Source organism: Apodemus sylvaticus, chromosome 9 (genome assembly GCF_947179515.1).
Source record: "Apodemus sylvaticus chromosome 9, mApoSyl1.1, whole genome shotgun sequence".
NCBI classification, from domain to species: Eukaryota; Metazoa; Chordata; class Mammalia; order Rodentia; family Muridae; genus Apodemus; species Apodemus sylvaticus.
In genome coordinates this window covers 15,795,632-15,822,362 of record NC_067480.1, presented here as the reverse complement: position 1 = coordinate 15,822,362, position 26,731 = coordinate 15,795,632, and the positions used below count along the sequence as shown (strand labels likewise).

General features: G+C 39.9%; 1 protein-coding gene across 9 annotated transcripts in view; it reads left to right on the top strand.

The window, feature by feature from the left end:
• Pam (peptidylglycine alpha-amidating monooxygenase) overlaps positions 1-26,731 on the top strand; it is a 273,258-nt gene that overhangs the window by 66,407 nt on the left and 180,120 nt on the right. Inside the window, exon 1 of one of the 9 annotated variants that reach the window (XM_052192588.1) lies at positions 8,098-8,119. The exons of the other annotated variants lie outside the window; for them this stretch is intronic. The gene's annotated coding sequence lies outside the window, so the exon portion shown is untranslated. Of the gene's footprint in view, positions 1-8,097; positions 8,120-26,731 lie in introns of those variants that run through there. 9 annotated transcript variants of the gene reach the window in all.

Sequence of the window (26,731 nt, the reverse complement as noted above, 5' to 3'; positions counted from 1 at the left end):
AATCTCAGTAAAAGTACCTTGAACTATTGGGCAAGATAAGGTGCAGCTTTAAAACCTATCTCAAATCATTATTGACACACAGCAGGTGTGTCCAACCTTCTGACATTGAAGCGTGGCATCTTATTAGCTACATAGTTCATACTCAAGAGTGACCACAAGTTAGGTAACACCACCAAGTTACTAAAAACAGAACAAAATCTTCAAAACGCTCTTTCACGCATAAAGCAGGTTCGTGGTTGGTGGGGGTGCGCGGCGGGGTGGGGTGGGCGCGTGAGTCAGATTCTTAGCTTGGTCTTATACAGCCCATGGCCTGCAGATCAGACACGTGGTAGAAATTCTAGAGGCTCAGGAGAGCTGCCACATTGGGAAGTACAGTGAAGGTGCTAAATGGGAGAGACATAACCCAATGGCAGGGCCTGAATTTTATGTATAATGAGCTACTTATTAATTTGTTTCCATACCTTCAATCATTTCTATGCAAAAAAAAAAAATCTTAGGGAGGAAAGGGCTTATTTAATTTGTGCTTCCATGTTATCATTCCATGACTAAGAGAACACAGGGCAGGAACCTGGAGGCAGGAACGGAAGCAGAGGCCATGGAGGAGGGCTGGTTTCATGCTTGCTCTGCATGACTTCCATAGCCTGTTTTCTTTCCTTTTTTTTCTTTAATTTTATTTATTGAATATAATCTTCATTTACATTTCCAGTGGTAAAATTTCCCGATTTCCCCCCTCCACAAAGACCTCCAACCCCTCCTCCCACCCCCTGCTTCCACGCATATGCTTCTCCACCTGACCTACTCCCACCCCCTGCCCTTGATTTCAATTGGTTGGGGCATCTATTGAGTCTTCACCATAACTCCCAGGACCACCAGCATAGGACTGGCTCCGCCCACCATGATCTGGCCCCGCCCACCACGAGCTGGCCCCTCCCACATCACCATGAATCAAGAAAATGCACCACAGGCTTGTTTACCTGCTCTGTGGAGGCAATATCTCAAAGGAAGTTACCCCTTCTAAAATGTCACTAACCTGTTGTGTTAGGCAGACATAAAAGTACGATGTACACTCCCCTAACTAATTCGTATCTTGAAATGCTTTCAAGACTTTTTCAATTCTTTCCCCCTTTTCATAAAAGTTGTTTTGCACATATTTTTAACCCATTTATTGCACTTTCACAGTTTGCTGAGATAATCCTGTTTGGCTTAAACTTTTTTTGTTTTTGTTTTTTGTTGTTTTGTTTTTAATCTGGTAGTTACTGTATGAGAGCTAGTGGTCTAGACAATTCCTGGCACATAATATTTATCAAATAATAAACATTAGTTATAGAGCTGCCGAGATACTACTATTTATTCTCTATAGTTTTCTGCTTATGCAATGTAATATTCTTATCCATCCTTTCCCACAGTGCTGGAAACTGAACTCAGGGCCTAGCATTCACTCAGGCAGCACGCCACCACAGCGCTACCTCACGGCCAAGCCACTTTCTCTTCTCTCTTCTGTTACTTTTTCTTTTCTTTTCTTATGCAATCATTCCAAACAAATATATATTTTATATTATACTAATATACTTATTTCTTGAAAAGCTATTAATTTTCATATCTTTCTGCATTGTTGTAGAAACTATATGTAAACAAAATGTTTAATATATAAATTTTTATTGGGTATTTTGTTTATTTACATTACAAATGTAATCCCCTTTTCTGATCCCCCTATCCCATCCCCCTCCTTCTGATTCTATGAGGGTGTTCCCCTACCCACCCACCCAACCAAGCACTGCCTCCTTCCCACCCTCGCATTTCCCTGAACTGAGGCATTGAACCTTCATGGAACCAAGGGCCTCTCCTCCCATTGATGCCTGACAAGACCATCCTCTGCTACATATGCAGCTGGACCACGGGTCCCTTCATGTGTACTCTTTGGTTGGTGGTTTAGTCCCTGGGAGCTATGAGGGTGTCTGGTTGGTTGATATTGTTGTTCTACCTCTGGGGTTGCAAACCCCTTCAGCTCCTTCAGTCTTTTCTCTAACTCTTCCATTGGGGACCCTGTGATCAGTTCAGTGGTTGGCTGTTAGCATCTGCCTCTGTATATGTCAGGTTCTGGCAAGACCTCTCAGGGAAACAGCTCTATCAAGCTCCTGTCAAAAAGCATTTCTTGGCATCTTCAATAGTGTCTGGGTTAGGGTTAGGGTTAGGGTTAGGGTTTGGGTTTGGGTTAGAGTTAGGGTTAGGGTACGGGTACGTGGGATGGATCCCCAGGTGGGGCAGTATCTGGTTGGCCTTTCCTTCAGACTCTGGTCCACACTTTGTAATTGCTCCCATGAGTATTTTGTTACCCCTTCTAAGAAGGACCAAAGCACCACCCACACTTTGTTTTTCCTTCTTCTTGAGTTTCATGAGATCTGTGAATTGTGTGTTGTATATTCCGAGCTTTGGGGCTAATATCCACTTACCAGTGACTGTTCTTACCATGTCTGTTCTTTTGTGACTGGGTTACCTCACTCAGGATGATATTTTCTAGCTCTGTCCATTGTTCTTTTTCTAGAATAGTGCTGTGATGGTGTACTTCAGTGTGCTTTACACTTTCCTTCTGTGCCTCTTCCCAGTTAAAATCCTTCGATTACAATCTCAAGCTCTTGCTTCACTGTCGCTTGAGCCCTTGGGTCACGTGGCACATCCACACATGCATATAGTAAGTAGTGACCCTGATGAAATCAGGGTTTCTCTTTTTAAATATTTAATCCAAACACAAGTATTTCGTGCTGTATGGTCTGCTGTGCTGGATGCTGTGAGTCTGAGAACGTAGTGTAATGAAAAATGCATTATCTTCTGGTCTCTTGCATTCAATAAGGTGGAAAGTTTAGAATGAAAGTATCCCCCGGCAGATGAAAGAGGTGGGGATAGCACATCGTGCACAAGGTAAGAGTGAGGAACAGGGGCTGGCCTGTTTCTGTATTCCCTACGTTCTTACCCTTCTGGAAAACACCCAGAGCTAGACTGTTTGGAGGTTGCCCGTTTGGATTCATTCTAGGGCATTTTGTCTGGATCATTTAGGCCTCTGTTCATTTTAAGTGCTTCAAGGCCTTGATGTCCATGCTCAGTGACACTGGATTCAAACTCAAGACAAAACTGACCCTTGAAAGAGGTTAAATTAGCAAGTAAGATGATGACAGAGACATCAGTGATCAGGGTATGCCAGACAGCTGAAGAGTGTGCCCAAGGCCTCCTCAGGGAGCGAGCTGCTCACTTTCCAGTCTCCAACAGGTTAAGACACGCAGGGCCAGCAGCGAGGGGAAGGGCTGGAGCTCACTAACCTGTTCAGTTATACTCATGTCCCAGGGGCCCTAGCTGCAGACTTCCCAGAGAGGCCTCATACGAGCTGCTGTCGATATTTAAATGGGTCCAGTCTAATGGCTTCAGGTAGAGCCTACATAACCTATAAGTTGTGTGAGGTCTTAGGACGAAAAGGACAGGAATGGACAATTCAGGGAAGTGAAAATGTTCCTAAGGTGCTGTGTACCAATTTCAAAACAGGGATTCTCTGTAGCATAAGACAGCAGGAGGCCATATTGGATCATAGGATGTAAAATTGATGAATGTAGGGACATTAGCAGGAAGGCTTTAAGGACGCCCAGCTTCCATTCCAGTTTTCAAGGATCCTGGATTGTAAACAACTGAATTCCAAAAATCGGGTTACAAAAACTGTAGCATATTTAACATTTCCATTTCATTAGTTCCTAGAGCCTTTTCTAACAGGTTCACAAAACACAGTCACTGAACGTATAACGTAATTAAAAGATAATACTAGAAAATGCCAATGAGACATTCCCCAGCCAACCACATTGCTGCTGCTCTGTTTTCCGGTGTCCGGTTTTCTGATTCTGAGTCAGGCACGTCAAGTTTTCCAAGTGAATGGAACTGAGAATTACATAATACTGAGAGTGAATATTAAAAAAAAAATTGTATCTTTTGAGAATGGCATCTTTCCATGTTGAAAAGAGGATGGATGTGTGAGGGCTGGGGTACCAAAGGAAAGACAAAAGGAAACTCAAGGAGAAAGCTTCAGCTGGCTACCACGGAAGTGGTTCTCTTGTGCTTGGAAGTTTTATCATGAGAGCTGGGGGAGGAGGCCACCAGAATCCACTGTAGAGGAGGGTGGGATCACAGTGCCAAAGAGCAACCCCAGCTCCTCGGAAACAGAGTTGCAAACCTAGCAATCCCAACTCCTGGGAAACAGTTGCAAAGTTCAAAGGTAAAGTGGAGAATCCACAAGCAGAATCATGCTGCTTCCGGAAACCCCACTATTATCTCAGTAAACTATGAGCAAGAGTATTACCAGAATATTAAAAACTACTTTACAAAACATGAGTGAAATTAAGTGGTGTTAACACCCCACCTTTAAAGAATCAAATCTTTAGAATAGTGTTGTTCTTGGGTTTTTTTTTTTCTTCTTAAATCATTTTAAGCCTGTAATCATCATGTAGAACTTTTATGTGGGGATAATTAGGTATGAAAGACTGAGCCACTGGGCGGGCAATTCAGTTCTTGCTGCTTCTGGCTTGGATTCCCGGAAGGCACACTAGAAGAGTCAAAGTACAATCAGGGTGAACGATTACAATAAATAATCTTAGAACAAACTCCGGTAGGTCTTGGAATTGGCTGCATTCTCTTTCGGACTTGGGCATTTTCCTCAAAGAGTTAGAAGAAAGAAAGAAAGAAAGAAAGAAAGAAAGAAAGAAAGAAAGAAAGAAAGAAAGAAAGAAAGAAAGAAAGAAAGAAAGAAAGAAAGAAAGAAAGAAAGAAAGAAAGAAAGAAAGAAAGAAGAAGGAAGGAAGGAAGGAAGAGAAAGAAGGAAGGAAGAGAAAGAAGGAAGGAAGGAGGAGGGAAGAGAGGGAGAAAGGAAGGAAGGAGGAGGGAAGAGAGGGAGAAAGGAAGGAAAGAAGGAAGGAAGGAAGGAAGGAAGGAAGGAAGGAAGGAAGGAAGGAAGGAAGGAAAAAGAAAGAACCCAACATATGACCCAGATTCAAGCTCTGAGTGCTGGTGGACACAGTTTAAGTTTCCTTTAAACCCACACAGTCCAGGCACATACCTGCCCGTCTGTGTTTAGTGCTGACATTAAATCTAGGGCTTTCCATGTGGAAAGAGCACACACTCTTCCATTGAATTCCACCTGCAGTCCCTAAAGTTTGACTTTCATATCCTGTTTTCAAGAATCCTTTATATAGCAGAGACTTATCTTGCATGCTAATGACATCGCATAAAGGAATGAACTGACCACAATAGACCCTCTCCTCTTGGGAGAAAAAATACCCAAATTTTTACTGTATAATCCAATTCATGTAGCATTCTTTGTATGTTTATTGAGCATTAATTTGACAAATTTTTATTGTACTGTACTTAGCATTACAAAAGGAAACATTTGGTTTATTAAAGGTTAGAAGCCTAGAGAACAGTTTAGGGAAGCAACATTAAAGACATTACTTGATTCTTAACTCATTACCATACTTTATGCTAATTCTGTTGAGTTAAAGACTACGTAATTCATGAATATTTAAAAGAATAAGAGGCAAATTATGAACATACTATATGAAACCAAATATGTCTTCCATGGAGATGAAGAATCTACACTTGCTTTATGCCCAGAGAATTCAGTCGTAAGAATTTTGTAACGGATGCTGACTTTGTAAATACCTGGCTTTATCTCTATCACCCTCTATACTAGTGGAGGCTGCTATTTGTAGTCCTTGCTGAGATAGTAACTTTTTAATTTAAACTCCTCAAATTAAATGAAGAATTGCCAGGTTTTTGTCTTTAAATATTTTCCCAACACTTACATTATATTTGATAGTGATTAAGAAGCTGAGTGTAATTAATTGGTACTGCGTGTAACTGTGATAGCTGGCATCTGGTTACTTTTCCTTTGGTGCAAATTGTTTCATTTTGCTGTATCCATTCAGTTTTGAAAGTTTCTAGGCTTCCTGTTCAACCTGCTAAGTCTCTGTCTTGCATAGCCCCCTCCTGATACTTTAAAAACAGGTGTCAGTGTTTCTGAATTAATCTTCTGGTAATGAAAGATCTATTTATTCTTCATTTTAAAATTAAGAAATGTTTGGTTGGGTGGAGGCATGTCCAGTGTTCACAGAAGTCCTGGGTTCAGTTCCCAGCTACACATGCAGTACAAAACTATAATCCCAACACTCTGGAAGTAGACGCAGAAGGAATAGAGGGTCAAGGTCATCTTCAGCTCTATAGAAAATTCAGGGTCAACCTAGATATACATGATACTTAGTCTCAAGAAAACTTTTTAATTAAGAAATTTAAATTCTCTAGAATCATCACTCTGTGATGTTCTGATATGGTGTGAATTTGGTGTGTCCTTGCTAAAGAGCCATGAGCTGGGAGACATGTTTGTGTTTTGGTCATGTGGTGGGGTAGATCTTTTAATAGGTGGAGTCAAGAGGAAAGCGGTTATGTAATTCTCGGAGACTCCTAACTGCATGAGACCCAGGCCAGATCTGTCTTGGTCAGATTGAGCAAGCCTGACCTCTGAATCCTGGCTCCTTTGTCTGACATGTAGGTGTGGTCTCACTCTGGTGAGTGTTTCCGTTATGATGCAGTATACAGCATGTAGTAAAACCAGAAGGACCAAGACAAGTCAGCAAATTGCCCCATCATAGGCTTCAAGCTTCCTGGGACCAAATGAATGTCCCTATATGTCTCCCAGACATAGGTATTTTGTTATAGCAACGGAGAATGGCTAAACTGTTTGGTCTTGGAAACCATAGAGGTGGCATGGTACTGCTATAGCCTCCCTATGTCTGCATCAGCCTTCAAGGCTCCTGTAAGATGATAAAGTGGTCATGAAATCCAAACTGACACAGAGGAGTGAGGCTGGGCCTCTGCAGCTCCTGGCAAGGAACTGTTTGTCCTCTCTGACCATTGATGCTTTAAGGCCCCCCTGCAGCTCCCCACCTGCTAATGCTTCTGCTTCTTGTGTAAGTTAATAGCAAAAGGAGGCCACTAAAGGGACCTGCTGCCAAATATACTAGTTAGAAGGCTAATGGTTTAGAATCAATCATCTTGGTAAAGACTTCTGTAATATTATCTTTGCTAAACACTGCTCGTTTTAGATTTAAAATTAAGAAACAAAATCTCAAGCTTTAGGTAAGAAATTACTATCCAAATCAAATATGTGCCTAGCAGTTTGAAAGAATGAATTCAGAAGACTGCCTGACTTACTATGTTATAGGAACCTGGCTGGTACTGCCTATGAAAGGCCAGCTATCCAATGCCAGATTCTCCTGTCAGCAGCAAGCTATCCCGGAAATAGGTCTCAATGTGGAGCCCCAGGAAGTTGGCCTGGAGTATTAGCTGTGTGAATGTGGACTGTGTGGACTCCAGCAAGCCATGAAGCCTCTTGGGGACCTCCATTTTCAAAATAAATGAGAAGTGTATTTCATGTATATATGAAAATCATACTCCTTATAAATAAACTACATAGACCTCATCCTTCATTTTGTCTGCTAGGTTAGAGGGCTAGAGATCCCCCAGGACATTTCATTTCATCATTACAAACTTGCAGTTAGCTACTTTGGTCCTTTATGTTGGCCTTCTATGCGTGGGAATTATGGAATCGGTGTGAGGAGAGACCTGAATTTAGAACACATTAGTATGACTCAAGTATCCACCACACAGTCATCATTTTCCATATATATCCATATATACTTTTGTTTATATATGTATATGCTAAGATCCACATTCAAGGTATATTATTTTTTTTATTTTTCTTTCAAAAATGTTTGTTCTTATTTATTATCATATTTTCTAAGTCCACCCATTTTCCTGGAAATGTGGTTTCATTTTTTTTTAGAGCTGAACATTATTTCAGAAAGGGGGTACAGATCTAGTTGTGGGAACAGGGTGAAAACAGCCAAAATTGTTTGAAATCCTCAAAGAACCAGTGAATATATACTTAACATACAAGTTTTTAAAATTTGATTTTTTTTCCTTTAGAACTTCATGTTAAATCTCTGTAGAGAGGCCCCCATCCTTCTTTTCTCGCCTGCTGATGGTTTGGGATCACGGTTGTGAATATTGGTGTCTTCACCGTAGAGGTTGTGAGGTACATTCTAGAGAACCCTGGCCTCAGCACCATAGCCCTTCTTTAGCTGCTTCCCATTCTCTGACTGGACCAAAGTGATTCTTTACCCTCTCTCATGATTATCATCAGTAAAATGGCTCCATGGTTGGCATCTTGAATAGCAGTGGTGATAATCTGGTCGAGGCCATCTCTCAGGGTGTCCTCCATAGAATTTAGCACCCAGATTCCTAGTAGGTGAAAATGAAAGTGTAGAACATTTGGGGTTCTAGCTGAATTCTTGCTGACCGTTTCTGTGACTTTATTAATAGCGATTTTTTTTTTGCTTGTCAACTTTTTATTTTCACCAAATGAATGAAGCTATGTTTCCTCTGAGGAAACACGACACACCCCTCAGCCCATGTAACTTGTCCACCTGCGTTTGAAGACGAGACACTCCTCCTTCAGTACGTTATTTTAAAGACTCAAAAGAACTTAACTATTAAAAGAGCATAGCACATGTGAAATACTCGGTAGAGTAAGAGATTGGTAATGTAAAAGTGCAAGCTGTGGGGGAGATGGTGGTTAGCCTGACGTTTGGCTGAATCACATTTACAAAGCTCTCCCTAGGCACTCCATCTTCAGAGGAGATGGTTACATTAAAGATACTGAAACAGTCTTGTTCCTCTGTCAGCCATCTCCTTTGTGGTATCCTGGCTGCTCTCTGGCCTCTGCAGGCAACAGTCAGAACCATATGTCAAAACAAAGCTGTGCTGATGGTAAGCCTCAAGTATGTAGAACAGGGTAGGGAGAAAATTCAAGGGCCAGACCCCGATGCCTGCCAGTTACCGGAGCCAAAAGAAAACCAAGCACCTTGCTACCTAGTCGCTTCTGGAAGTTTCTGGTCCACGGTGTCAAAGGGCTGGATGTACTGCTGACGGGCAAAAATCTTAGCGTTCTGAGATTGCAAACAGCAAAGCCATCAGCCATCGGAGTTACAGCCCCAATGCCAAGTTGCACAGCAAGGAAACAGGGTAGAGGGATGCGTGCGTGGTTTTTCATTTAAATAAAACGACAAACCTGTGTAAACAAAAGGCACTAAAACTGGAAAAACATTAATATAAGTATGTCAGTTGTGAAGTCTTTAATAAGAAGCATTTAAATAAAAGGGCCAAAAGTAAGTAAATATCTTTGTGTTTTAGAAAAATTTTAATTGCATAAAGTTACTCTTGGTGTCAAATTACTCTTGGTAAAAATTACTCTTGGTGTAACCTTTATCAAATTTCTATAGGCTGCTTGTGTGTGGTACCTTTAGAGAGTTTAGAATCCAGAAAGAATGAGAGTGCTCTTCCTGAGTTCCTGAGTTTGTGTTAGGTGAAGGTATTGATGTTGTACTGACCGTGTATCATGTGCAGATTTCTTCCAGCCCAGTTCTTCAAGGTTAATATTTTCCATCTTGGATGGGGGAGGATACCCAGGTGCCACACCCTGATGTGGCTGCCTTTGTTTTAGGATTGGACTCCATTCTGACTCTTTAATACCAGAATCACAGTTGTTAAATATTCTCAATATGACTCACAACTCTTTTGTGTCCCATCTTCACTCCAGTTTTCTTACGAAGGACGACATGATCTTTTTTGTGTTTTCCGTGGTTAACACAGAAATCCTTACGTTAAGAGGTTTCACTTCGTTGGCTTGGCTTTTCCATAGACCTCAACTTGCTGGTCTGTGGGTTCCTTTGTCACAGGAAAGACCTCAGCAGTGTTTGTGGAACATGGCACCTCACCGCTGCAGTTGCTGAGCACTCGTTTGGACTTTTGAGAGCTTTGTTTACATAAATAATTCACATTTCTACAATGCTTCAAAGACGTACTTCAGACCTGAAATTCCCTGCATAAGACGATGTCTTAAGATTTGATTGTAGAATATCGGTGGCTGAGGGTTTTGTAGGAGATTCTATAACCTTTGAGGCTAGATTTGCTTTCTTACAGAGTATTTGAATAATGTAAACCAAATAACACCGTCAACTGTGACCTAATACCAGCAAAGTCCTGTATACTCATGGACTCTGGTGGGCTGTCTGTATTGCTGAGGTGTGCTTGGGCTTCTTTTAGTCAATATTCTGTGCATGCCAAATAAAACAGCTTCATCTTGAGACAAATGAAGGATCTAGTGGAGTCTTGCAGATGGTACAGGAATGTTTCTGTCACATGCGAGACTACTGATTTTGGCCTTTACTTAGAGGGTGGAGAGTGTTGCATTTTATTTTTTGGCTTTTGTCTTATTTGTTTCTTTGGTTGGTTGGTTGGTTGGTTCGTTTGTGGTTATCCTAGTAACTCAAAAGTCAACCTTCTTAGTCTGTTGAAAATTTGAAGTTTATAGCAGTTGTGCCATAAATCCAGAAATGGATGTCTCAACTCCCTTGTCATCTCTATTAATAAAGTTTTAGGGGGCCTAGGGACGTGGCTCAGTGCTCTAGCCCACATGAGGGCTTAAGTTTCCAGAAAATGTAAGAGGGCACTTTGGCCTTTGAACTGTAAAGATTTGACATTTTTCAATTTTACCAAAGTTACATAGCCAACTTGTAGCAGATCCTGTACTAGAAGCTAGATTTCTTTTAAAATATTTTGACTTTTGATGTGTGTTTGTATGTGTTCCAATGTGTCAAAGTGGGTGTTTGGAGGTCAGAGAACAATTTGCAATTATGTCCTTTCACGATGGGTCTTGGGGAACACATTAAGGTCCTCAGGTTTGGTAGAAGTTACCTTTACCCATTGGGCTATCCTACCTGCCAGGAACTTGCTTGTTCTAAATTTCTTTTCTTATTCTCATTTCTTCTAGTCATTTTATTATAATACTCATGAAAATCTTCATGTAGGATGCATTTTATAACCTTGTAATCCACATTATAGGCATGACAGTTTAATACTTTGACATTTTTTTACTGTATCTGAAGAAAATGAGAATTATCTTGTTAAAAAAAAATAACATGCTTATTATTCAATATTGAAACCACAGGAAAGATGTGTGAAAGAGAAATGTAGATTCATATGCATACTTTGGTATGGTCCTTCATTATTGTACTTTGCTCTCCAAAGTATGCCATCAGATTTTTAAAAGATATTTTTCAACTGGGGTGAAATCTTTGGGGACTTATCTTGAATTAATGATAGGTAAGTGCCAAAATATTCATACATTGGTGTGTATGGAATAGAAATACGTTTATCAATAGCTAGGAGTGATTGCTTTTACTGTGTGGTTAGGAATAATACAGCAATAACTCATAGTTTTTAAGCCCAGAGGATGTAGTTTGTATATTTCCCTGGGTGGTGCTGTTGGCACACAGTAAATATCTAACAACTATGCTAACTCTTTCCCCATATAGCTTTCACACTGACTAAAAATAAATTTACTGCTATGCTAATGTGCTACAATTTCTAAAGTATGTTAAGAAGCTAAGTGAGTTTCATGGCATCTGTGCTCGAAGGATTTCTTTATAGGCACTGATCTCCCCACTCTCTTACACTGATGCACTAACTTCACACCACACGCCCATCTCCAAAACGTCTTGCTCTGTATTCTCACCTTACTGTCTTGGTAAGTTGTGGTTCCCAAGTTCTTTATGCCCTTGAACCCATGACTTCAAGACCATCCCGTAATCATTGCCTCCAATTCTTCTGTCCAGTGATCTGTTAGAATCAGAAATTTTAGAAATACCCAAATTTTACAGAGTCTACAACGTTTTAAGTCCTTCTTTGCACCTGTAGATGTTAGTTGTCAGGATACGTGGTGATTTCTCATTAAACAAGTAGTATACGAAACGTTTGAGCTATTGTCCCTTAAAACCAACCCAAGTGTGATCACATTGGTGTTTTGAGCAAGGCTGGGCCATTCCAGTGTGGTTTAAGGAGACTTACACTGTCTGTCCTCCCAAACAGAACCTTTGTTTCCTTTGATTATCACATACTATCTTTAATTCTACAATTGCATGTGTCCTTCTGAAAGAAATTCGTTGGAGGGATAAATCCCAACAAGCTTGTTTCCATGTGAGTGTTATATAAACTTCATAACTAACCTCAGCCAAAACCAGAGCACAGAAAAGCAAAGCAGCCAGGAGACTTGCCTTTGGGTTAGACAGTCCTAGTTTTAAGTCTTCAAGTCTTCTCTTTGAGACACTGGCATTTTAGAACTGCCTGATCTCACTCAGACACTCAGAACAGCGCTTCTTTTTTTCTTTCTTTCTTTCTTTTTTTTTTTTTTTTTTTTTTTTTTTTACCTGTAACATGGAGATAATTTCTGTACAATTATATTAGGAAACAGAGAAGAGGGGATTTTTTTATTGGTTATTTTATTTATTTACATTTCAAATGTTATCCCCCTTCCCAGTTTCCTCTCCGCAAATACCCCATCCCATTCCCCATCCCCTTTGCCTCTATAAGGGTGCCCTTCCCCCCCACCCTCCCATTCTGCCTCACTGCTCTAGCATACCCTTTCATTGAGGTATCAAGTCTCCACAGGACCAAGAACCTCCCCTCCTACTGATGCCAGATAAGGCCATTCTCTGCTACATATGCAGTTGGAGCCATGGGTCCCTCCATGTGCATTCTTTGGTTGTGTTTTATCCTGGGAGCTCTGAGGGGTCTGGTTAGTTGATTTTGTTGTTCCTATGGTGTTGCAATCCCCTTCAGCTCCTTCAGTCCTTTAAGAAAGGGGATTTTTTTTTAATTGAGAGATTTGATTTGCCTTGACTTCCATGCTTGAAAATATCTTGAAGCAGTCAAAGTATCAGACAGCTGAATGGAGGAGGAGTAGTTAAAGAGGCTGCTGCAACTAAGGGCAGCTTTTGTAGACATCATGTCCCTGATGGGAATCTCTTCTGCTTACATAATACTGATTGAGGGCAATCCAAAGATGATGGCCAGTAATATTGTGTCAGTGCCTATATCTCTAATTTGTTTTATTAATATTTTTTCTTTTTTTCCTGGGGCCAGAGATGATTATTAAAAACAGGAATTTCCCATTAAATCTATATTTTTTTATTATTTATTTGTTGATATTTCCTGACCCAGGAGCTCTCCTAGAAAACATCTAGATCACCATGAAACAGTTAAAGAACTTGCTGCCTGAGGGTTATCGGAGCGACAGGATGTGAGGGATGGGAAAGAATGTTTTGGGGGAGTCAAAGTCCACGAGATTGAACACAGAACTTTTCTGTTCCCATGGGGCTTTGAAATAAAATAGCATACCAGGATCTTTAACATTAGCATTCAGTAAGCATAAAATCCTTTTATAGCTACTCCAAAAACATAAAAAAAATTGGTAAATCTTATTTGTGAGTTTTTTTTATATTTCCTAAGAGAAATTGCATTTCTTAAAACTTATTTGATACATTGGTAAGAAGATTTGAAAGATAAAAACATAGCGTTATCACACTCAAATAAAACTACCCTAGAATTAGCAAAATGAATCTTGCTGAACTTTGTGTCTCCAGGGCCAGATGTTCTAAGACCAGATCTCACTCTGAGCTGTTTGTTATTGTTCAATAAACTATGACAGAATAATGGCCAACTGGGAGACTTTGCTTTTATGCTTTTATGAGAACAAAATCCAGTACATTAGGATGTCTTGTTTAGTTTCTGTAATCTTTATTCCTTATAGAGGAGAATCAAAGATGGATACAATTGATTTGATTTTTTTGCTTTTACTATTTTAATCAAGGTTAGACTTGAAGTACGTTTTCTCAGCTGACATCAATAGTTAATCAAACAGAAGTTTTAGGAGTATGTTAGAACTTAAGCCACTTAGCGCCAAATTATTGCTACATTAGTATTGCATGGGATAGATTGTGTTGTTTTGCATTGATCTTTTGGTAGAGAGAAAAGAAATATCACTTTTTTAAAAAATTTATTATGCCTTTCAAGTTTTTACTTTTAGAAACTTTAACTTGGACTTTAATGCTAAGCACAATAAAACTGGTTTTAACGTTGTAATTTATAGAAATTGAATCTTGTGTGTGTGCTGGTGTGTGATATCAATGTAGTATATCTATTGACAAATGCTTATAGATGATGGTCTAAGCAACAGGCATAGTGCTAGGGGCGGAGCCTACAGCAGTCAGAGAAGTATCCCTACTCTCTTCACATTCATGAGAAGAAATTAAAACATTAAGATAGTGCTAGGGAAATGTTTGAGGTACATAGAGAATGACAGAAATAGCTTAGAGCATGTCTGAATTATAGAAATAATAGGTTGAAGAAAATTCTATGAAGAGGTAGCGATAAACAAAAAAGACTTGAAGCAAAAGAGGAAACCTTTTGAAGACACAGGGAGATCATGGTAGGCAAATGCGAAGTCCCCATCGTGGGAGCCTGCCTCTATACAGAGAGCAAGGAGCTTGTTGTTCCTGGAGGACAATGAACAAGAGAAACGTGGAGAGAAGCCAAGTCCCCAAGGTAGGGCAGGGTGGACAAGCCAACACGTTAGTGTCTGGCGTGTCGGTGTAAGAGCTAAGGCTTTCAGTCTGCACGAGGACAGAAGCCGCTGAAGCATGGGAGGCAGAGGAATGACCTGCACCGCCTTATCCTTTAAAAGGCTTAGTGCGAGTGCTGTGCATTGAGAACAGATTATAAGGTGCTAAGGGCAAAAGCAAAGGATGAGTTGGGCGGCAATTACAAGCCAGGCATGCAGAAAGGCCTGGCTCCGCGTGGTTACAGTTGCACGTACTCTTCACAGAAGGCAGGCATGCAGAAAGGCCTGGCTCCGCGTGGTTACAGTTACACATACTGTTCACAGAAGCCAGGCATGCAGAAAGGCCTGGCTCCGCGTGGTTACAGTTGCACGTACTCTTCACAGAAGGCAAGTGCACAAAGGACATCCCTGCTTATATTTCAATCTTTAAATTTTATCCTGTGCTACTCAGATATCACATGGCAGGGTTCAAGTCAGTTGCATATATTGCATTTTTAGCCATCGCTGGCAACAAACAACACTAATAGCAGCATCTTGAATTGGGATAGCAGTTTCTAAGCAGTTTCTAAATCGTGCAATTTCTAAGGCATTCCTATATGTTTGTACACACACACACACACACACACTATGTTAGATGAATGCTAGCTTTGAGGTTTCTAAGACCTACTTTGAGTCCCATGGGTGGCACCTTCTCATTTCAATATTGTGTATATTGGCCTCAGTGAACATGTACAAGCCAAGCAATAACCAGTCACCTTCTAGCTATTAAAGATGCGATTCATGCGCACTTAACAAAATTTACTTAGCCGTTGACTCATTAAAGAGTATATTTGGCATAATGGTGGCTGTGTTATCAGCTGGAAAAGAGCAGTTGTTACTGGAATCGAATCAGGGTTATTATGCAGAGAACATTCTTACACCCATGAGCATTTGTAAATTTTCTTAAGTTCAAATACTCTCTTTGTGTGATTCACATATCTAAATATGACATAATAATGTATGAAGGATTCCCTCATCCCCAAATCTGGAGGGAATGGTAAAGCCAAAATGCAATTGAGTTTTGCTGGGTAATAATACTTAGTGCAATGATTCCTTGCACATGTCAAAATATTTCAGGAAGAAATGGTTCCACACACACAATTTAAATAATGAGGCTCATGACATTATACATTTAACCTACAAGATACAGCATACACGACACACAATTAAAAAATTCAAATTCTGTCACACAATAGCACAAATATCTCCTACATTTTTCAATTTCAATTTAAAATTTTGAGTGTTATTTTCTCCAAACAGGGAAGAAAGGCTGTAGAAACTGTGACATGCTTTAGTGATTGAGAGAGCTGGTTGTGTATTTCACATTCAGAAGAATATCCACTAAATGTTGCAAACCTTGATGTTTTAAAAGAAAAAAGAGGAATGGGAGATGGCTTAGTGGTTAAGACCACTGGCTGCTCTTTCAGAGGTCTTGAGTTCAATTTCCAGCAACCACATGGTGCATCAGGACCACCTATAATGACATCCAATGCCTTCTTGTGGTGCGTTCGACTATAGCAACTTTGTATTCACATAGATAAAATAAATAAATAAATAGATATTAAAAATACAACAATGGACAAATATGCATTTCTAGTCAGAAAGACTAATAGTCATTTCAATGTTTGTGAGTTATCTTTTATGTAGGAAATGATATTTAAATATAACAGCGGGAAAATAAGAAAAGGCAGATTAATAGTGATATCCCAGAAGACACTGAAGTGCTTGAGACAGAAACTAGACATCATGGTCCATAATCGCAATCTCTTTCTTGGAAATATGATTATGATTGATTTTAATATTTTATCCTGAAGAGCTTACTCCTTCAAGAGAAGCTCCAGGACCGTAGTCCCTGTTCAATGGCTTAGGGTTTGGGTTTTGTTATTGTTCTGCTTTTCAGTTGAAATAAAGATGTGGGTAAAATACGGTTGATGTTCTGATTATCAGCCAGACAAGCCTTGGCATTATGAAGGTTTTATGGCAGTCATAGTCCTTCCAGAATGTTCCTCTTAAGCGTTTTGATTAGGAATAGTTAAAGGACTGGCCATTCTGGGCAAGGCCTGATCTGATGGTTCATTGCCCTGTACCTCTGGCCTTTCAAATGTGGCAAGTTCTTTACACCCTCATTCTCTTTCCCTTCCTCTCTCCTGTCTTGTTAAATTTTTCCATCCAATCGTGTTATGGAATACTATCTGTCAGGTGCTATTCTAGGGTTACAAGTACAGCTCTCTGCTCTCTGGTAACCTACTCTCCTGTAAGGAAGGTAGACAGAAAGCACCTTAGGAAAATGAAAATATTGACAGTGCACACACCAGGGAGGGACTTGAGGTGAAGATCAGGGCAACCTTGTGTGTGTTAGGAGCCTGACAGGGACGCTCGGCAGGCAGTGAGGCCGAGACCCGATGTTGGGCAGGAACACACTGCTTCTGCCTTCTGCCTCGGTGCCTTCATCATGGCCCACAGAGTCATCGCAGTCTCTCCTCATGCAGAGCTTTCCATCTACCCGGAGATTAAGGGATGGTAGAAGTACATCCCTTTTCTCTCCCTCAGACATATACCAAGCATTCTGAGACAGACTTTCCCTAATGTACCGTTACTTTTCATCCTTTTAGATTTCATCTATTATGCGTGTAGAGGGGCTTCTTGATCCTTCAACTAACCCTCTGTGTTGGTTACTGTTATATAAAATATTTATTTGTTGAAATTACAAGGTTTTTTTTTCATCCTTTAACAATCCTTTTCTTGCCCTGAAATACCAGACCTCTTTCGTTAACCATTAGGGCTAGATAAACATGACCTTTGTTTATTCGGAGGTCAACAAAGCCAAGCCAATTAGCTGCATTTATCATTGTGCTTTAAAGCATAAATTATTTAATCTTGTAACACTCGCTCTGCTGCTAACTTTGACTTGCAAATACATTTTTCTCTTCCCTGATACCTAAACAATTAAATAAAAACATGAAGCATACTTTAAATAGATAACGGATTCTTGCCAATGAAGTAAAACCTAAAAGGCACATTCATAAGTAGGTTCTTTTTCTCGCTATTTATGTTTTCCTCAGCCCAAGAGAACAGAATGTCCAACCATGCAGAGTTAATCAGGATACGCATTAGAGACATCTGGTCAAATAACATAATTGTGCATACACTTTTAGACTGCAAAGGGAAGTTAGATGCGTCATTTCAATATCTGTGTGATTCATTATAATGCAATCAAGTGTGTGGCTAACATTAAATTATAATGTAACACCAAAAAAAAAACTCATAGCGTTAAAAATTATTTTGTGTAGATGATTGTACCATACATGTACATAAATCATTATAGATATAATTTTAGGTGTGCCATACATTTATGTAAGTCATTATAAATATAATTTTAGGCAGAAAAAAGGTTTTAATGTTAAAGTAATATTTAAGAAAAAATATATCTTGAATTTTTAGTTACTTACAGTTTTATTTACCTGATGCCAGTGGGTGCACCCAGTAGGTTTCTTTCCCCTTTCCTGTAGCATATGCCTGTGTAAATGTGTATGCCTATGAAGGCCAGAGACAGGTATTTGGTGTTTTCCTCAGTTGCTCTCCACTGTGATTTTTCAGAGAGGGTCTCTCGCTGATTAGCGAACCCCTGGGTCTTCCTGTCTCCTGCCTGCCAGCACCCTGGCTACAGTCCTCTGCTACCTCACCGTGCATTCATACTTAAGTCTCCATGTTTGTCCAGCATGTATTTCCTGCCCAGCCATCTCCCCAGCCCACCCTTTCAGTTTTGACCTCTATTTAAAAAAACAAAAACAAAAACCAAACAAACAAAAAATCAAAAAGAAAACCTTTCTCTGTAGCAGTGTAGATGCTAGGACTTCAAGAATACAAGGCAAACATTCTGTCCCTGAACCACATCCCCCCAGAACAAAGCATCTCACAACTTTTTCCTATCATTTACATTTATTAGTTTTTTTTTTTTAAATAAGCAGATAGCATTAATGTGCGTATAGGCAGTCATCATGGCCACTCTGGGTATTTTCACAGAATCTCAATCAGAGCCTTTTTGTAACTACATATAATTGCTTCTCTTATTTTAATAATATCAGTCTTAAGGAACGATCACAGTGTTCTTTGGAGCTCAATTACTCCAAAAGAGTTAGTGCATATACACAATACATATGTCTGTTTTGTACAGATAGCTGTATTTGAGGATCACTTGATATCATTCAGCCTCAATTCAACTGAACGTAATGGGGAAAATGGAAGAGTACTGATGCCTAATTTTCTTTCTCAGTTTCCTTTGTGTCAGAGGAACATTTAAACTTCCAAGGGTTCAGCTGAGCGAGAGTCATTGCTTGTCCTCACAGTAAATACCCTGCGGATTCACTTCTTCATGCTCTATATTGCCAGGGAATATTCATTCTCTAGTCATCAGTAAACAGAAACCAGAAGGAACCGCGGGAAAGGCTGAGAGCTGAGTGTCTGCCTCACATGCTAATCCGTTAGTGACACACATATTGAGAACCTCCTTAATTCTTCATTAAAACATTTGATTAAGATGGAAGATGCTCTGGCTCTTCACTTTCAAATATGCTTTAATTTGGAACATTGGCAGTGATGGATCAACTAAACGTAATAAATATGTTATCACAGCTCTGAAGAGAACCTGGAAATCTTACCTTCCTTCCCCTAGTCTGGTGAGTAGCCCCGGCATTTAAGTTTCTAAAGATCTTTAAGGGAGATGTCATTACTTTTCTTTATGATATAGCGTGAATGTGGAGGTGTGTACAAAACTTGGAGTTTAAGAGGGTGGAATACCCCATGTCCCAGAAGCCACAGCCACGTAAAGGTAAACTCACTTTCTATTCACCAGTTCCACTTCTCAGAGCTTACTTTCAAGAATTCCAGGTGAGACAGCCACTTCCTTTATGCAAAACCAAAGGGGTTTATTACTGGGAAGAATTAAACTCCACCTAAACCTTCTAGACCAAAGGTGTTTTTATCCCTTGGTCTTTTGAAATGTAATGAGTGTGCGAAAGCAAAAGCATGCGTTCCTCACATCGCTCCCATTGCATCTGAGGTATGAGATGGGGGGCTTCCTTGTTCTGTCTTTAAATTGCAGAGGCTTCAGGTGAAAAGCTACACAGGATTGAGTGGATGGGGTTGGAAAGAGAACTGTGAATTGGCACTGATTACATCCACCTCTCAGGCTGACAGCAAGAAAAAAGAACTAGTCAGTTGTAGAAATAGCAGGAGAGAAAGCAGCTGCTGGGAAGCCATTCTCAATAAGCCATCAGACAAATGATTTAATAGCAATATAATTAGGTTTTTCTAGGGAGAAAAAAAATGTCTACTGCCATTCCTGACTAGACACTAGATCTTTAAATATACACCCCAGTGCTTTGCCTAGCAAGCCTGTGCTGCTTTTCTTCATTTGGACAGACATTGCATTATCTTCAGACTTATTTCTCATGCCATAGTCTTACTCTTGGCCGTTTGTTTGGTTTTGTTTTATTGTATTTTGAATTATTAATCACCAAGAAGATACTTTAACGCTTTAAAAGGAATTATAAACATCATTAAAATGGTGCTGTTTTGAAAAGGCACGTGCGCGCTGGCTTCTGCATTTAAAGAGAAAGACAGAGGAGAGCTAGGTCAACTTATGGTCAGATTACTGAAACTGGAGGAAAAAGAAAAAGAAAGAAAAGAAAAGAGAAATACCCAGAAGGGTAGGTCAATCATAAACCGGTCCATGTATGTTTTCTAAAATGGGAGTGCACACCATCTTTAGAGGTTACACCTAAGCATCCTATGTACTGCGTGTTCCACGGCAGCCTCCATTACTGCTTCCCCTCCCCCCACCCCCACCGCGTTATTCTTGCTTATGGGTTCTATATCATCATTCCACAGGAAAAGCAGCAACAGGCTTGGGCCGACTTAACAGAGAGATTTTTGGACATTTCAAGACCCACAGAGTGAGCGTCCTACATGGTTTTAAGGCCTTTAAAGCTCTGAGGCAGAGGTGCCAGGGTGAGGAGCCATCAGTACCCTATGTGCCTTTAGCTTTGTTGGATCTCATCTCCAAATGCTCTGCTTTATTTTCTTACTTTAACTATACATATATATATATAACATATGATTACCTATGTGGATCTTTACAATTTTTGAAATTATAATTAGATTTCAACTCTTTTCCTCCCTTTCTTCCCTCAAAATTGTCCCATATATCCCTCTCCACCCTCCTTCAAATTCAATTAATAACTATAAATGTAGGAGGAAATCTTCAGAACCTAGGACTAGAGAAAAATGTGTTAGCTGTCATACTAGAAGCACAGTGAATAGCAGGATTAATGACGTGAACTCCTCGAAACTAAAAGCATTTGCTCACAGAAGAGCATACAAAGAGGATGCAAAGGCAAGCTTCTGCCTTTGATATGCAGTCCATATAAGTGAAATTAGCTTTGTTATTTGGGAGCATAGTTATCAGTAAGAGTCAATGCTTAAGGCATGTAGGGCTGTGGGTTTGATCTACAGTACTACAAAATCAAACAAAATATGTGAATAGTTAAATTGCGCTTTCATATCTTAGAGTAGGACTCAGACATTAAAAGGAATGAGCTATTGCTTTATGCCTCAATTTAGTGCGATATTGGTGAATTATGCTAAGGATCAATGCCACTCTTGGAGTACAGACTGTGGTTCTACTCATGTAACATCTTGAATGACAAACACAGAGATGGAGAACAGAGTTCGTGTTATTGTAATACGGCCGTGTGAGATACTATCAGGGAAACTGGGCAAGGAGAACACATGTTCTCTCTGTATTGCTTCTGTTAGCTGTGTGTGAGTCTGTAATGCTATATAATACAACAAAAGAACCAAAAGTTAATCATTCCTTAAACTCAAGTGAATGGGATAAAAGGACCAGTGTGCTTAAGTAACTCTCTCATTTCACCAGACACAGGAATAACGGAAGCTGTGATTCCATCTCAAGACTTTCGTTTTGCTTGTCTTGTACTTGGAGATCGGAGCTCACTCTGTAGCCCAGGACTATGGCGTTGATCTTCCTACCTTCTTGTTTTTGTTTTATCTGAATTAAGGTGTTGATACATCACTTACACTAAATTAACAAGGTGCTACTACATGTCTTATCCTATATTTGAATTACTGCATGACGTAGCTAGATTAGAATTACTGCATAACATAGAACTGGCTTCATTCTCCATAGTACTGGGGTTACAGTGTGTGCCATCACATGTGGAAAGAAGTCCAGATTTCCAAGTCTGTGTTTTCACTGTATGTACAAAGGCCCATTCTTGAATTAAATGGTAATAGTTTTTGGCAGGCATGACTTAGAAACTGTTCTTCAGAATCAGGAAAAAATGAGGATAGTCCTTGGCTGTAGTCAGACTCCCCTCAACTTGTGTTGTCTAAAATATCTGGTTGAAGGATCATGTGAGAAACCTGACAGAATACAATCTGCCCCCCTCCGCAGTCTGTCAGTGATGGTGGGTTCGGGGCTTTGCTTTCCTGGTAAGCTTAAATGGTGATATAGCTGAACTTCAGTACATTCTTCACCAGCCAGCTGTACGTAACTTGTGACTTTTAAATATGCAGAAGAAACCCTAACAAACATTCTTCAGATGGGCATCACTGACACTTGAATGGCTGGGAAAAGAAGCCATCACTACAAGTATGGAGATCTTTATGAAAAAAATATTTTTTTAAATTATGTACATTTGTACAACTGAAAGGAAAACAAGGGACAGACGTTTTGAGGATGGACGAAGAATCGCAAGGATTAGAAGCAAATGTCGAACTAACACTGTGTCGTCAGTTGCTAGAATAACAGCTGTTGGTTTTACATGTAACGTCCACTCTCGAGATCCCTGTGTAAGAGAAACTACAAATTAGTTAGCAAGCTTATTGTGTCTGGAGCCTGGACCATTGTGAAGTCTATTAGCTCCATTTCTAGCCATTGAAGTACTTGAAGATTAGATTTTGCCCTATTATCAAACTAATTTCTTTCATTTATTCAGAGGGATGCATGATCTCCCTTTCCATTATTGAATAGGATGAAAACATTGTGTCATAGAATCTTAGGGGTCCTGCTTTCAGTCCTTCTTTAATTATTAATGCTCCTTTATCAAGTATTGTGGGAGGTGCCATGTTTCTAAAGCAACTAAGACTTAATATGGCTCTATGCTTTGATAAAAATTAATAAATGAGTATCAGAACTGGGGACGTGAAGTGTGAGACGGCATGGCATTTCAAAGTGTGCGTTTACTCTGTGATCTATATTTTATCAGCTACTAGCTCACACTGAGTAGTGCATTTGCTCTTGATTCATCAATTTCTTGCGCTGTGATAGTTTCTTTAAATCGTCAGGACCAAAACGTGGAAGAGCAGAGACAACCTCCAGCCATACTGCGAGCCTTGAGTTGCTTCTCAGGGCATTTATGCTGTGGACCGTTACTGGGGCTAAGCTAATGTAGCTTTCCTAGGTCCTCCTTCCTTGGAATAGTTTGCCAGGCTGGAAACAATACTGGTACACCCAGCTGCTCTCAGTAAGTTTACCCTCTCACTGCTGTCTGGCTTCCAATCCTGACCCCAACCCAATTCTAGAAATAGATACCCATAAAGACAAGTATTTAAATGCATGAAAGAACAAGCCAGACTACACTGTGTGGGTCATGGAAACAGTAACCAGGCCATGCACCAGGGCACTTGTATGCAATCCTAGCACTTAGAAGATGGAGGTAGGAAGAACACTGTAACATCAAAGTCCGTCTGGGCTAAGTAGTGAGTTCCCAGACAGTCTGGGCTACACAGTGAGGCTCTTCTTTAAAAAGAACAACAAAATTGGGAGTTTAGGGATGGAGGAGGACACTCAAGAGCCAAGGCTGCTCACATCTCGAGGCTGTCTTCTAGCTCTCTTCTTTTGCCCCACCCACTTATCTGCTTTGATTGGCAGGAGGATGTTCTGGTCCCTAGACTGCCTTGTCAATGGGGTTGCTGATGCGTTTGCTTGTCTTCTCCCTTAGCAATTTGGCACCATTTAATGAAATTTTTAGAAATCAGCTGACAACTTCTGTTTGTTGCTCAGATTCTCGGGTACATATTTGATCAGTTGATTCAAGTGATTCAGTGGGGCAGTGAACTACGATCTGAGCTTACCAGGATCATACTTTCCAAAACTAAACCTGTGGGATTAGCCCCACCACTCAGATGGGTAATGTCTTTGGTCTTTCTTTTCTAAGATTTTTATTGAGGTCCTAAACAACACACTTTGTTTTTTTCTTACGAGAGGGTCTAAATTATTCATATTTAAGAAGCGATATCTTGCCTCACCTGAAGGCATTATTCTATAAATTCTGGGTTTATTTGTCATGAAGGTTTCCATTTCAAGAAAAACTTTTGATTTTTAATACTCACGATCTCACAGGAATTTTTACTCCTTGATTAGATGGCATAGTTATCTTAACACTCACTAAAGATCAGACTGCAATAAATTCAAAATAAAACAATGTTATCATATATTAGTGTCTCTCAGCTCTCTTACACCTTCTGAAGACCATACCAGTGAGAGTGCTTTAGATTAAAAGGGGGCATATTTCTAGGAAAACTTAAGTAAGAGGAATATTCTAAAGAGACTCAGTTAAAGCTGATAGGGTCAGAGAATTGTGACATCTTTCCCTTTAAAAATATAATACATCCCCAAAAATTTTTCAGTGATGCTCTCTATGGAGACTTTATCATATAAAATACCAGTTCTACATACACAATGAAGAAGAGCATGTGAAAATTTTATTGAATGTTACCATTGAGAAATACTGGGTTTGGAGGACCCTGTTCCAAATAGCCTGCAAGAGCTTCTTGAAAAGCCTTTGCTTCGTGCTGAGATTTGCAGAAAATATGGATTGATTTTCCTCTGTGGGTGTCAGAAGGAGGGCATATGCCTAAAGGGGGAAAAAAGCTGTAACTGAATTGCATTCCTTTTCTCTTGCCTTTCTGTAATCCTCTCACAAGAAGTCACAGCATTTAGTAGCACTTCACCTCCCCCACAAGATCTGATGCCATAATATTCCTTCTGTGGCTCTGTCTGGCACTCTTATGCATTCGCCTTACAAAACCGATGCATTATAGAAGGGTGAGACATTGTCGTGGTCTAGTATGCACATCCCAGAGAAGAGAGGAGTAGCATGAGGCCCCCATCTAAAGGGTTAATCTTTAGAGTCAAACAGATCTGGGCTCCTTGCCTGAACATTCTGAGTCAAAAGACTTGGAGGAGGGCCGAGTGCTATTTTAACCAGCTGCTCAGTTTATACTTATCTTTGGGCAAATTTGAGAAATAATGATGAAAGATTTCATTCTCATCTTCTTCATTCATAATGTGGGAAATATAAAAAAAAAAAGTAAAATTAGATAGTGTAAATGACGATCTCCCTGAAAAAGTCCCCACATGAATGCTTGGAATATGATGTGTACTGCATAAGTGGTGGTGCCCCATCTTGTAACACACTGAGGGAGAAATCTACTAGCTCTTTAAAGAAATTATAAATTATGCCATTGAATAGACCAAGTAGAGCTTAGACTTGGGGATAAAGAGGGAAAGTCTTTCTTCTGGTCTTCAATAAGGGATATCTTATAGAGCGTGGCTTTCCCACTCATTACTCAATTACCCTACTATGGATTCCAAATCCTTATTTGCATCATCTTTATCAACTGGGCCATATAAACACATGTGGGATTCTTATAAAGCAGGAAAGTACCTATCTGTTCATTCATGATTTCCATATGCGGTGGAGTACCTGTTATCTGTCAGTCATCTTTCTGGGTGAGAGAGGTGTGTCTGTGAACTGAGCAGTAGCAGCAGCAGCACCAACAGCACCAACAGCACGCCACAGTTACTCGGTGCTCCAGACAAGCTAGTTGTCCTCACGGAGCAATGAGAGCCCTGCCAACCCTCCTGTCTAACTTACATCTTAGGACCACAAGTATGATGCAACTAGGGCTCCAACTCTCTTTCTGAAGTCACAGAATCAAGGTTATAGAGTATACCTAAAAAGGGTCTCAGTACTTCTGTGAGATATTTTAGTGTTTACCCAGTTTATGCAAAGTTGTTCGGATATGTATTCACTATAAATAACTTGGTGAATGACTATCTGAATCCGTATCTGCATCCCCCATTAAATCCCTCTTGTTAAGGAGGGCACACATTTTAATAGTATTAGTTGTAGTTGAATTTGTATATATATATACAAATGTATATATATATGTGTGTGTGTGTGTATATATGAAAGGTTTAGGTTATACCACCTTAACTATGTTTATTTTAATGTTGAAATTGTTCTGTTAGTTGAAAATAAACTGTTTCCCATTCAATATTTTCTAATCACATTCTGCCCTCCCAATCTCCTTCCAGATTTCCCCATTTTCCCCTGCCTCCAACCCCATGCCTTTTCTCCTTTCTTTCTTTCCCTCTTAAGAAAACAAACAAGCACATAGAAACGACAAACAGAAACAAAAACAAACAGAAAAAGAAAAAATAGTATGTAAAATGTATACTATGGTCCTTTAGCAAATCAGTAGTATTTAATTTTCTCTAGATCGATGGCCTATCTTGTCTTAGGCTCTTGGCCATCCAAACATTGTCATGGAATCAGCTTGAAATTCAGAGAGTGTTTGTTTACACCCAAAATGTTTGTGCCACTATTGCCCAAGCATGTCATGCAGGCAAGTGACTATTGTAGACAGAAGGGTTTGTACATGTGAGGGCTATTACCTCCACCTTTGGTAGCCTGTGGACTGCCTTCCAGGGCCAGGAACTCTAGTCAGTAGGGATGAAGGCCCTCATTAGGCACCAGCTCAACTTCTCCATGTTCAATGAGATATGTAAATGTTGCCTTCAGCAATAAACCCTTGCCATCCATTTCTGAAGAGCAACCAATATCCTTGGCAATAGCCTGACTTGTTTGGAGGTTTCCATGGCCCCCCCTTGGCTAACAGTTCAGGTAGATGTAATCCATTCCCAATACTGCAGGTTTCACTTAGTGGTGAGAAATGTCAAGTTGGAGTTTTGTCTTCCCTGTTACTGGGGGAGATTCCATTTATATGTTCATAGCTATATATACTTTAAGAAACTTCTACTCTGTTAGGTTTCCATGTTAA